Source organism: Scylla paramamosain, chromosome 41 (assembly GCF_035594125.1).
Source record: "Scylla paramamosain isolate STU-SP2022 chromosome 41, ASM3559412v1, whole genome shotgun sequence".
NCBI classification, from domain to species: Eukaryota; Metazoa; Arthropoda; class Malacostraca; order Decapoda; family Portunidae; genus Scylla; species Scylla paramamosain.
In genome coordinates, this window is record NC_087191.1 from 6,624,467 (window position 1) to 6,636,966 (window position 12,500).

Below are 12,500 nucleotides of genomic sequence, written 5' to 3' on the forward strand. Positions count from 1 at the left end.
GCCATATATATATATATATATATATATATATATATATATATATATATATATATATATATATATATATATATATATATATATATATATATATATATATATATATATATATATATATATATATATATATATATATATATATATATATATATATATATATATACTCGTATATAGCTGCTTTTTGTCAACGGGTATTCATTCACATCACCATTCACTGTCGCTCGTGTATGCTGTTTAACATTAACATACAAATGAGTTTAAGCCGTTCATAAATTCCATTGGCCTTTGAGGTAAACTTTATCTGTTCGTTTTTTCCTCCTTGTTACGACTTGAGTGATTTCAAGACAAGTATCAAGTCAACTCCGTAACTAAATTGACGATTTTTAGTTGGGAGGAAGAGGAAGACGGAAAGTTGACCCGGCATTTCCCCCTGGTGGCTGTGCCGTTGTCCAGGTTCCTTGACACGTGAAAAAAAAATAAATAGATAAATAAATAAATAAAAAATGATAATAATGACAATAATCATCAAGTAAAGCAAACAACGTACACACACCTATAGCAGTCAAGGCAAGATCGCAGGTACAAGCACAAGAACAAGACGTCAAATCGTATGAATAAAGCTCAATGGAAACCTTACCGCTGGTGAATAGTGATGAGACAGTAGAACTATGTGGCTGTGACTCTTGGAGGCTGTGGGGACCGCATTGTTGGTGTGTTTCCTGATGACTCGCTCAGACTAGGCCGAATTTGTTGTCGTTGCTGCACCGAAGAGGACCATCTCTTGAGAATATTCACTGATATTTGATCCTCTCTCTATTATAGAACATTTGATGGCAAATTATGGACAGACTACACCAAGCTGTTTGTCGTTGTTGCTGCAGAGACTACCATCTCTTTGGATATCACAATAATGTTTAGTTTCCTCTCATATTTCTCTGTCACAGCGTGTTAGATGGCAAGTTTTGGACAACGTAGTAATATTCAGTGTACTCGTATTTATTCCCACCGCATTGTGTCGGGCAGCAAATTTCGTCATATAGAAAAGTCTGGCTATCATGATAACACATCTCTAATGTCTTTCTTCATCACAGCATGTCAGAGGGAAAACTTTTGGATATTACAATAATAAATCGGGTTCCTATTTCAGTACGTTAGGCAGCAAATGTTGGGCATCCCAGTGACAATATCTTCCTTTTCAAGTGTTTATCACTGCACGTCAGATAACAAGTTTTGGACGAAAGATCTGGTAGGAGACAGGAAAATTTGGACGAAAAATCAGATAATAGGGAGATTTAGCACAACCCTTGTATTGGTGATGAAACTGAGGCACCGAACAGATATATTTCATTTGTCTTTCTGATTTTATTTGATTTGTCTTTCAGATTTGACTTACCTGTGCCTTGGAAACTGCGAAGACTGCATGGTATTCGTGGGGTTTGTAATTTATTGATATTCTTGATCCACACTCGTGAAAACAGATATAGTTTGCTTTGCCCTTGCGCCACGTGTATAATTATGTTAACGTAATAACATACAAGATTGAATTGAACAGTGCTGAGTCCAGTTTAAGAAGCTCGTACATTCCTTTTTTTTTCCTTAACTGAATGTGGCGAGTGAAACTCATGAACCACTTCTCAGATGGTAGATATTGTTTACCCTTGCACCACATGGGTAAAAAAATTCCAATTCGATAATGTACAGTACATTATAAGATCAGACTTTCTCCTTTCCTATTTAAGTGTGCTTATTGACATTCATGAACCGGAGCTCAGGAAGGCAAGCCAATATCGTGTGCTTTACCCTTGTACCGCTCGAAACATACCAGAATAAGATGCAACATTTACTGTGATAACGACGTGTGTAAACAACATTAAACTTTCTTTTTGCTGAGTTAAGAAGTGTGTATAACGACATTCATGAGCCACATCTCAGAAGGCCAAGCCAGTGCAGTGTGCTTTACCCTTGAAAACGTAACAAAAGATGCAGCATTTGGTTTGATAGCTCCCGGTGTAAGAGCATTCGACTTCCTTCTTTTCCTACTTAAGGATCTTGACATTCATGAAGTTCACCTCACAAATTCAAGCAAATATTGTATATTGTACCCTCACAACACTTGAAAATATAGAATAAGTCGTAGCTTTCAGTGTGATAGCGTCCACTGTAAGAATATCCGACTTTTTGTCCATGTTTATTGGTGGATATATTGACAATCATGAACGCACCTCAGAAATCTAAACTAATATAGAATTCTTTACCCTTGTATCATATAAAGAAAAAGAAAAAAACATACCAGAATAATAAACACATCAAACTCCTTATTAGTCACTGCAAGAGTGCCCGACTTTCTTGGCTTTCTACGTCAGGGTCGGAGTTACGCTGATTGGCATTTATGAACGCCTCCTTAGAAAAACAACATATTATGCTTCACCTTAGCACCACATCGAAAAAAAAAAAAAACTGAATGATGTGCAAATCTTAGGAATGTAGCGTCCTCTGTAAGAACTTCCTTTTTTTTTTTTTTCGTCCGAGTCGAGTTGACTTTTATCACTCGATCTTTTTTCTTTTTCTTTTATATATATATATAGGAAGGACACTGGCCAAGGGCAACAAAAATCGCCCCCCCCCAAACAAAAACCCACTGAGATGCCAGTCCCATAAGAGGGTCCAAAGCGTTAGTCAAAAATTGAAGGATAAGTGTCTTGAAACCTCCCTCTTAAAGAAATTCAAGTCATAGGAAGGTTGGAATACAGAAGCAGCCAGAGAGTTCGAGAGTTTACCAGAGAAAGGAATGAATGATTGAGAATACTGGTTAACTCTTGCATTAGAGAGGTGGACAGAATAGGGGTGAGAGAAAGAAGAGTCTTGTGCAGCGAGGCCGCGGAAGGAGGGGAGGCATGCAGTTAGTAAGATCAGAAGAGCAGTTAGCATGAGAATAGCGGTAGAAAACAGCTAGAGATGCAACATTGCGGCGATGAGAGAGAGGGTGAAGACAGTCAGTTAGAGGAGAGGAGTTGATGAGACGAAAAGCTTTTGATTTCACCCTGTTTAGAAGAGCAGTATGAGTGGAACCCCCCTAGACATTTGAAGCATAGTCCATACATGGACGGATAAGGCTCTTGTACAGAGTTAGCAGTAGGCGGGGTGAGAAAAACTGTCGAAGACGTCTCAGAACGCTTAACTTCATAGAAGCTGTTTTAGCTAGAGATGAGATGTGAAGTTTCCAATTCAGATTATAAGTAAAGGACAGACCGAGGATGTCCAGTGTAGAAGAGGGGGACAGTTGAGTGTCATTGAAGAAGAGGGGATAGTTGTCTGGAAAGTTGTGTCGAGTTGATAGATGGAGGAATTGAGATTTTGAGGCATTGAACAATATCAAGTTTGCTCTGCCCCAATCAGAAATTTTAGAAAGATCAGAAGTCAGGCGTTCTGTGGCTTCCCTGCGTGAAATGTTTACTTCCTGAAAGGTTGGACGTCTATGAAAATGCATGGAAAAGTGCAGGGTGGTATCATCAGCGTAGGAGTGGATAGGACAAGAAGTTTGATTTAGAAGGTCATTAATGAATAATAAGAAGAGAGTGGGTGGCAGGACAGAACCCTGAGGAACACCACTGTTGATAGATTTAGAAGAAGAACAGTGACCGTCTACCATAGCAGCAATAGAACGGTCAGAAATGAAATTTGAGATGGAGTTACAGAGAGAAGGATAGAAACCGTAGGAGGGTAGTTTGGATATCAAAGCTTTGTGCCAGACTCTATCAAAAGCTTTTGATATGTCCAAGGCAACAGCAAAAGTTTCACCAAAATCTCTAAAAGAGGATGACCAAGACTCCGTAAGGAAAGCCAGAAGATCACCAGTAGAGCAGTCTTGACGGAACCCATACTGGCGATCAGATAGAAGGTTGTGAAGTGATAGATGTTTAAGAATCTTCCTGTTGAGGATAGATTCAAAAACTTTAGATAGGCAGGAAATTAAAGCAATAGGACGGTAGTTTGAGGGATTAGAACGGTCACCCCTTTTAGGAACAGGCTGAATGTAGGCAAACTTCAAGCAAGAAGGAAAGGTAGATGTTGACAGACAGAGCTGAAAGAGTTTGACTAGGCAAGGTCCAAGCACGGAGGCACAGTTTCGGAGAACATAGGAGGGACCCCATCAGGTCCATAAGCCTTCCAAGGGTTTAGGCCAGCGAGGGCATGGAAAACATCATTGCGAAGAATTTTAATAGGTAGCATGAAGTAGTCAGAGGATGGGAGACAGGAAGGAACAAGCCCAGAATCGTCCAAGGTTTTTAGCAAAGGTTTGGGCGAAGAGTTCAGCTTTAGAAATAGATGTGATAGCAGTGGTGCCATCTGGTTGCAATAAAGGAGGGAAAGAAGAAGAAGCAAAGTTATTGGAGATATGTTTCGCTAAATGGCAGAAGTCTCGAGGGGAGTTAGATCTTGAAAGATTTTGACACTTTCTGTTAATGAAGGAGTTTTTGGCTAGTTGGAGAACAGACTTGTCATGCTTCCGTGCAGAAATATAAAGTGCATGAGATTCTGGTGATGGAAGGGTTAAGTACCTTTTGTGGGTTATCTCTCTATCATGTATAGCACGAGAACAAGCTGTGTTAAACCAAGGTTTTGGAAGGTTTAGGTCGAGAAAAAGAGTGAGGAATGTACGCCTCCTTGCCAGACACTGTCATCTGAGTATTATGATCGATCAGGAGTTACTGTCATGTTTCCCCTTAACTGTTTGTGGCCAGGATGAGAACCGGTTTTCCTTAGGTCAGTGTATCACCATCATTATTATTCATGGTGCCTGCCAAGGAAAGAGCCATGAGTGTGCGTGTGACTTTCTTTTCCTGACTCCATCGCCTTTCCCTTCCCCTGCAGGTGGCCACGCGCTCTTCAGGAACCCGCCACGCTGTTTTCCTTTTCTGGGTGAGTAAACTTTTTTGGAGAACGATCCATGCCTTCGTCCTCCGAACTTTAATTTAATTCTTTTACTGTAATCTTTTCCAAATCCCATTTCACAGCAAAGGTCAGTCTTATCCATTTATGTCCCATCCGCTCATTTGGTGCCACGCGAGTTCTTCTACGACTTTACTTTTGCAAGCTGTCTTAGAATTTGTGAGGTAAGTTGAGAATGACGGCCAGCAGAGGTCACCATGAATATCTTATTTCTGAATATAGTTGGACTTGTTCTGATGTGCGTATGTAATCGAACTTTTTTTTAACATAGCTAAACTATAAAAAAAATGTTACATCTTTTTATGGCCGATTTTATATCCGACTGGCGCCAGCACGAGTGTGTTTATCTAGCAAAACAGGTCTTAGATGAACCTCTTTTCTGGATGTATTATTTTTTTATTCATTTATAAATTTTCATACCTTTTCGTCGTCGGGATTCCTTGGGCTTATCAGATAACTTGAGTCTAGCGCCAAGCAGAGGTGAGCATGAGTGAGTATCCAGTTGTGGGGGTTGTCTCTCCAAGCTGCCAGTGAGAAATAATGTTCTTTGGAATGCTGAGGCTTTGCATTGTGGTGCTCGTCATTGATGATGCAAGATTACTGCTGCCCAATAACAACAGGCAACAAGTTGAAGGTCAGCAGTTTCATTAATTAACTGGTATATATATATATATATATATATATATATATATATATATATATATATATATATATATATATATATATATATATATATATATATATATATATATATATATACCAGTTAATTAATGAAACTGCTGACCTTCAACTTTTCCTTTTGCGTGTCGCCGGATTAAATGGCGAGGGAAGAACCGCTGTGGCCAAATTACCGAGAGGGGAGAGGAGGTGATTTCCTCGTCAGTCAGCCAGTACCATGAGTTTGCCAGACGTGCTTCCTTGTTTGCGGTGAGGACGAGTTTTGTGGCGGTGTCGCGGGGTGGAGGAGTGGTGACCCGCGCTGCCTGGTTGGCCATGCACCCCGTGTCGCGGCTTTCATGGATGGCAGTGTGTTGACAGGTGCTGGTACTTGTTGTGGTTTTGTTGATGTTACTGTTTCGTTATTACTTTTCATGGTTTTACTATTACTACTACTACTACTACTACTACTACCACCATTGCAATAGTAGTAGTGGTAGTAGTCGTAGCTGCTGTCATAGCAGTAACGGTAATGGCAACAGTAGCAAAAGTTAAATGTAGAAGATGGAGGAGTTATGAAAATAAAGAAAAAACGAACAAATATAAAAAAAAATACAGAAAGACAAAACATCGTAGAACAACAACAATGAAAATAATACAAAAAATAATACAACTTCAAAAATGTCTCCACCTTGCCAGCAGAGATCACCGCCCCCGTGACCGCCGCGAGCAGGGAAGGGAAGTACAAAGACAGTCTGAGAGCGCCCCCGAAAAGCTCGTCGCGGCGCTGAGGGTAATGGCGTCCCTCTCCCCGCCGCGACGATTATGGAGCCGACGAGAGAACGCTGCAAGAATTTCCAGTACTGCGAAAATGTCCTTAGTTGGTTACCGAAGATAGGCTCGACCTTTTCGGAAATGGCGAGGCGGTGGTGGTGGGTGTGCTCGTAGTGTAGGTGGTGGTGGTGGTGGTGGTGGTGTACGTTGTGTTGGTTTCTCCCTTTGTTGTTCTCTTCTCTCTCCCTCTCGTTATTGATTCGTTCCAAGCTCTGCATTTAATTCCAGTCAATTCTTTTTCATACTTTTTTCAATATTCCAGCCGCCTGTTTCCTCCACCAACTCGTATGGAAACTCAGTAAAAAAAAAAAAAAAAAGCAAGTAACAAGGCAGTATAAATAAATAAAAAAAGTTTTGCCTACAATACCCTGAGACTCGCCCGCCACGGAATCCCATTTTCTCCGCTTGTTCTTTTTCTTTCAAGTGAGGCAGGGCACGCACTAACGAGTCCCGCGCTTTTTCCACTCCGCGCCGGATCACGAAGCGTCTCCTGAAATAATCGGATGTGATGGCCAGCAAAGCTCCGCCAGTTGTCGGAAGGAGCGCCTCTTTGACATCGTGAGGTTCATCTGGTAACGAACTTGATGTACTTTTTTTTTTCTTTCATATTACGGTAACATATTATTATTCTTTCATTTTTTTTTCTTTCTTGCGTAGTTCTCATGATCCTTTGCATTAAACGAGATTTTGGAATAGATGTGGTGCTCTCTCTCTCTCTCTCTCTCTCTCTCTCTCTCTCTCTCTCTCTCTCTCTCTCTCTCTCTCTCTCTCTGCCTGTACCCTTGAGAATGACATAACCCGCCTCCAGGCGAATGGTTTCTATGTACATGAGTGGCAGGAAGAAATTAATTGACCTCTTGCTTGCTTTGCAGTGCGTTTGTACCTAAAATATCCGCTCTAAAAATAAGATAGAATAAAAGAATAAATAAGATGAGTGAATAAACAAAAAGCAAGTACTCGGGAATTTCCTGCTTGTGGCTTGTATAAAATTGATGGAAATGTCAGGTTACAAAATATTCTTACAATAATTGTGTTAAGTTTATCAGTTTTTTTTTTTTTTTTCTTGTATGTGTATATTATTTCAATACAATTTTTCTGAACGAGATCAAGTAAAATTATAAATAGACAGCATAAACGAGCATTGGCATGTGTCTTTCACTGGGACCGCAACATGTAGGTCTCATGGCTTCCCGGATCCTCCCTTCCTTATGATCTTATGATGTCAAATGTCGGGAGGAGGAAACGTGAGGCTGGGAAAGTAGATATAGGTATTTGCGTTTCACTGAGACTGCAACGTGTAGATCTGATGTCTTCTTGTATCCTCCCTTATCAAGTCAGGAAGAGAAAATGGCAGGATGGATAAGGGGGTGAGAGGAGGGAATTGACAAGTATGGCCGCACCCCATCGTGGAGGGCGCAGGAAGCAGTTACTCCTACAGCTCTCCTCCAAGTCACAAGTCACCCCCTGAACCATTAAGTCTGCTGGATTATATGTACATTTAAATTTCAGATTGATTCATGCCATATACATGATTCTTCTACTGTAACTTTTATCGATGCCGTGATGCCCCGTAATGGATTCTGGAAGCGTTACTGATGTGCCTGTGTGCTCCGCGAAGTATTAGTCTTCCGCACCATGGACCGGCAGTGCTGGAGGCTGTAAAGTTTGTGCACTTAAGGAGAAAGATTTTATGCAGTTAGAAAGCATTGTGTATTCGCTGCTCTTTGGATATTTACACACACACACACACACACACACACACACACACACACACACACACACACATATTCTGAAAGGTTACTGATAAGTTGCTGTTACATTATTTTCCATATTCTTTCTGTACACCTATTTGTTAGTCCATCCAAGCATTTAATATACATTTAACCTCTGTATTTTTCTTTCATTCTTCCGCGTATGTTTAAATTTGTCTTAATTTACAAGAACGACGAGGAATGCACATTATGAAATCAATATAAACAAGATATACGAGAACAATGTGTCACTTCCTTAACAGCAGACGATAGTGATGGTCGGCCGTGAATGGTCAAGTATCGCTGGTGGTGTCTATAGAGTTTGCACGCTTCTTCTCACTCCTCTGTGCAAGGAATCTGAAGTCTTTGCCACAGGTACTTGATGGAGAGTCGCTGATGTCACACGAATCAAGGTCATGTATGAGTAACAAGTAATTCATATGCTGCCCATTACTTTGACTCATTACGGATGCATGACTATTTTTAGACGCAAATGTCCCCTCTACTTTTTGTCAGAACATTGATTTGCCCTTGCTGGGACTGTGCTGAATTCAATGTTTGAAGTTGAGAGAGAGAGAGAGAGAGAGAGAGAGAGAGAGAGAGAGAGAGAGAGAGAGAGAGAGAGAGAGAGAGAGAGAGAGAGAGAGAGAGAAATCAAGGTAATAATAGAGGCAGTAACTCGCGGTCGACACTCCCTCAGTGGACGACAGTAATGGCTTCCTGTCTCTTGTACTTGTCGTCTCCTGTTTATCGAGCGTCTCTATCTGCTTCTTACGATGTATTTATTGACGCTCTCCATCGCCCATGTCGGTGTTTATCGATTTCCCTTCGTCCAGTGTGCTGCTCCTCGCGCTGACCTCCATTGTGTTGACCTCTTTCCTCATGTTTCTCTATGCAGGTGTTGTTTATCCAGATATTCAATTATTGCAGAACATAAGAACATAAGAACATAAAAAATAAGGGAAGCTGCAAGAAGCGACCAGGCTTACACGTGGCAGTCCCTGTATGAAATATACCTACCTATTTCCATCTGCTATCCCCATCCATAAACTTGTCTAATCTTCTCTTAAAGCTCTCTAGTGTCCTAGCACTAACTACATGATTACTGAGTCCGTTCCACTTATCTACCACTCTATTTGAGAACCAATTTTTTCCTATCTCCTTCCTAAACCTAATTTTTTAAAGCTTGAACCCGTTATTTCTTGTTCTACCCTGGTTGCTGATCCTAAGAATTTTGCTTACATCTCCCTTGTTATAACCCTTATACCACTTAAAGACTTCTATCAGGTCCCCTCTTAACCTACGTCTCTATAAAGAATGTAAATTTAACAGCTTCAACCTCGCCTCGTAAGGAATACTCCTCATCCCCTGTATCCTTTTAGTCATTCTCCTCTGTACTGATTCTAATAGACCTATATCTTTCCTGTAATGTGGGGACCAGAACTGCACAGCGTAGTCTAGATGAGGTCTGACCAGCGCCAAGTATAACTTTAATATTACTTCCGGCCTTCTACTTTTAACACTCCTAAAAATGAATCCTAGTACCCTATTTGCCTTGTTTCTGGCTTCTATGCATTGTTTCCCTAGACGGAGTTCAGAGCTAACTATAACTCCTAAATCTTTCTCGTATCCTGTACCTACCAGAGTTTGGTTGTTTAATGTGTACCTATTGTGTGGGTTTCCTCTACCTGCGCTAAGCACTTTGCATTTATTGATATTAAATTGCATTTGCCATCTATCCGTCCATTCATTCATTCTATCTAAGTCTGCCTGCAAGGCGATGGCATCCGATTCTGACCTAATTAATCTACCTATCTTTGTGTCATCCGCAAATTTACTAACATCACTACTAATTCCACTATCCAAGTCATTGATATATATTAGAAATAACAATGTGACTAATACTGATCCCTGTGGCATCCCACTAATTACATGACCCCACTCGGATTTCGAGCCGTTTATTACCACTCTCTGTCGCCTGTTACCAAGCCATGACCCTATCCAGGCTAACACCTTCCCATCTATCCCGTGTGCCCTAACCTTTCTCAGGAGCCTTTGATGGGGTACCTTGTCAAATGCTTTACTAAAGTCCAGATATAAGATATCATAACTATCACTGTCTCGTACACCTTACTGTAAAAACTTAACAAGTTTGTCAGACAAGACTTCCCCTTCGTGAAGCCTTGCTGTGACTTATTTATCAAGTTATGTTTGTCTAAATGTTCCCTAATGTTCCTCGCTATTATTGACTCTAATATTTTACCTACAACTGAAGTTCAGCTGACAGGTCTATAGTAAGATGCTAAAGTTTTATCTCCTTTCTTAAAGATGGGTACTACATTAGCCTGCCTCCACATTACTGGTACCTCACCCGACTCCAGTGATTTCCTAAAGACAGAAACTAACGGCTCACTAATAATCTCTTTACATTCCTTAAGTACTCTGGGATATATTTCATCAGGTCCTGGTGTCTTGAACTTTTTTAGCCTATCTATCTCCTGTTCCACTATCTCCCTAGTTATGGAAATATCTGTCAGCTTCTCATTCTCATCTGCTCTAAACACCTGTTCACTATCCGGCATATCCTGCATGTTTTCCTGGGTGAAGACAGTTAGAAAATAATCATTCAGAAGTTTACTAATCTCCTCCCCAGAACTAACCAGCTCCCCATCTGCTGCCTTTAATGGACCTACAGTATCCTTATTCTTCTTCCTGTATACCTGATAAAATCCCTTGGGGTCCGTCTTCGCCTGGCTGGCTACCTTTAATTCATAATTGTCCTTAGCTTTCCTCGTTAACTTCCTGATTGGTCTAACTAATTCATTATATTGTGTCCTTAAAACTTCTTCACCTGCCCTTAATCTCTTATATATACTTTTCTTACGCCCTATATAATGCTTTAACCTAGCAGTCATCCATTTAGGGTCATTTTTTTTGTGATCTTATTGTTCTATACGGGATATTTGCTAACTGACCTGTATGAACTTTATCTATGAAATATTTATACAATTTACCTACATAACATGAAAACATAAGGAAAGTTAAGGAAAAAAGCATGCCCATCTTAGTCTTTGTATATAACATGTATAACTTGTCCAGCTATCATCTCTACCAATGTACTTTCAAATTTCCTTTTAAGTATCCGTACATATTCGGGAGTCTATTCTAGTCATCCACTCTATTTAGAAACCTGTTATATATATATATATATATATATATATATATATATATATATATATATATATATATATATATATATATATATATATATATATATATATATATATATATATATATCTCTATTTTTATGAAGCCTCAGTCCATTATTTCTAAGTAAGCCTTTCCAGATTACAAACCCCGAGACTCTTTCCTATATCCCTCCCTCATTATATTCATCATGGCTGTCAAATACTTTTTATCAGATGGCTTAATTTTAGTTTTTACCAGTCTTTTTTTTTCAGGTTGTGCTTTTTTTTTCATCTGATATGTTAAATTTTATCTGCAATATTTTTTTTTTTTTATTCATTACCGTTATATTTTTCATCATTACGTAATTTTGATGAAAAATTATTATCAATCAATCAATCAATTGTTTATTCGTACAAAGTACAATTCTTTAGTCATCTTACACAAAAAAAATAAAGCTATAGGAGAGAAAAAAAAAAAACTTACAATGTAGCTCAAAAGACAAAATAAAATATAAATTAAAAGAGATATTAAAAACTTTAAAAGATAAATAAAATTAAGTAAAAAAATTAGTGTGTATGTGTGTACAAAACATATTACATTAAACATATTTCATTAAGGAATTCACAGACATCACTATATGTAAGCCAGCAGTCTGTCTGACCATCACGGATACTCAAAAGTTCTTTTATTATTTCTGTTTGCCAGTACTGGTAGTCCTCTAAACAACATACCTTGCCAATAACATAGTTAATATTACAGTAAAAAAAATTCATAGTATTTAATGTTATAAGACTGCAGTATCGAATTCATGTTGGACAACATGTATGATGAATTCGATAGCAGAACATTTCTAAAAAATTGTGATATTTGTCGCTCAGGATGTTTCAAACCCCTAATAAGAAAAAAAAAAAAAAAAAAAAAAAAAACACAGCATTTTTTTTTTTTTTTTTTTTTCAATAATCTGACGAACAGATAGAGAGTTCATAATATGGGGCAGTAAGTGAGAGCGCGTGCGAGGGTGCAAAGTAAGCAGTCTGCGGCAACACACTCGCCACGCCACACTCAACTCCTCAATTCTTGGGTCATCAAGATTCCACAACTGACAACCATACAGCGACGTAC

At 39.2% G+C, this 12,500-nt stretch overlaps 1 protein-coding gene across 4 annotated transcripts in view; it reads left to right on the top strand.

Moving 5' to 3' along the window:
- The window catches only part of LOC135092872 (uncharacterized), a 66,915-nt gene that overhangs the window by 3,187 nt on the left and 51,228 nt on the right, over positions 1-12,500 (top strand). For 3 of the 4 annotated variants that reach the window (XR_010263102.1, XR_010263103.1, XM_063991619.1), the window contains exon 2: positions 4,870-4,917. The gene's annotated coding sequence lies outside the window, so the exon portion shown is untranslated. Of the gene's footprint in view, positions 1-1,379; positions 1,432-4,869; positions 4,918-12,500 lie in introns of all 4 variants that reach the window. The other variant, XM_063991622.1, reaches the window with a different exon arrangement.